The sequence below is a fragment of the Bos javanicus genome, chromosome 1, assembly GCF_032452875.1.
Source record: "Bos javanicus breed banteng chromosome 1, ARS-OSU_banteng_1.0, whole genome shotgun sequence".
Classification (NCBI taxonomy): domain Eukaryota; kingdom Metazoa; phylum Chordata; class Mammalia; order Artiodactyla; family Bovidae; genus Bos; species Bos javanicus.
The window spans coordinates 113,621,755-113,623,316 of record NC_083868.1 but is presented as its reverse complement, the minus strand read 5'-3'; positions in this window follow the sequence as shown (position 1 = coordinate 113,623,316).

Genomic DNA, 1,562 nt, shown 5'->3' with positions numbered 1-1,562 from the left:
AAACTTACCTTTCCCTTAAAGCTATTTAGTTACTTGAGAGATTTTTAAAGCATTTATTTCTGAATGCCTTGGTAAAGTCTCTCTTACAGTTAGGATCTAAAAGCAGTTGACTTTTCCAATAACGCAAGGCCATAGATCCTGTTTGCCAGAATGCTTTACTCAGGTCATCTGTCTTTTTTTATAATAATACCTTGCTAAATGAAACCAATAGCACACACAATTAACATTGAGTTTCCCAACTATTTCTTTATGCTTGCTAGTCTTCAGTATTACGAAAGATTTTGACACTATACACAGATCTTCATCTTCTCACCCTATAATAAAAATTTCCTTGTCACCTACTACATACGAGTGCAGTCAATGATACATATGTTAGGTTTAGAAAGCAACATCCTTCTTACAGTACCAAATTTTATACAGTCTGGGTAACAGCAAATTATACTGTCTTAACAGGTTAACCTTGGGAACCTGAGAAGGGGTTTCTGGTTCTCACCATTGTGAGTTTCACATCTCTCAAGAGCAGCTATCTCAGAGCTACAGCTCTTTGTATTCTATCAGCTAAACACTGATAAAACCAGAGCGCTGCTGGTTGTTGCAATAGATAAAGAGGTGGAGCTGGAAGGTCACACACCAGGACTCATCTATGGCTCATCTCAGAAGTAACAAGTCATTTCTGCTCACAGTCCATGTTGGAACTGACCCCACCTAGCTGTGTAGGGGGCAGAAAATATGGGGAAGCATGTGGCTATTTCTGACTCTGCCAAACCCCTTTTACAACAAATGTTTTGTAGTACCTGTTAAATAACTTGAAGGAGGTAACCATAGACAATTTCACCTGTCTACATACCTAATATTTGCATTAGTTTATTAGAGCTAGCATAACAAACACCACAGCCTGGGTGGCCTAATCAATAGAATCTTATTTGCATAGATCTGGAGGCTGGAAGTCTGAGATCATGGTGTCAGCAGGTTTGGTTTCCCCCGAGGCCTCTGTCCTTGGCTTACGGGCAGTCATCAACGTACTGTGTCCTCACGTAACCTTTTCTCCGTGTGCCCATCCCCTGTGTCTCTTCCTCATCTTATAAAGATACCAGTCCTATTCGATCAGAGCCCTACTTTTCCAATCTCATTTTACCTTAATTACCATTTTAAAGGCCTCATCTCCAAATATGGTCACATTGGGGGTTGTATTGTGGGTTAGGACTTCATCATATGAATTTTAAGGGAACACAATTCAGTACATACTTATATTAAGCAGTATAATATCATACCTATAATATGAAAGTGAATAAAAGCAACTAAATTATCATGAAATCATGTATATATATATATATATATGTATGTATTTCAATGTATAAATTCTTAGGCATTGCTACAATAGATGATATATTGAAGTAGTCAGATGTTTGCATCTACATATAATAAAAACACCGAGATTTAAGAAAAGTAAGATGATGAACTCTACAGAGTAATTGGAGGGGAAAAAAAAGTAGCAGCATGAATAGCAAAAGAATAAAACCTATTGAGATAAGGAACAATAGACTGGAATTGTTTGTATAAGA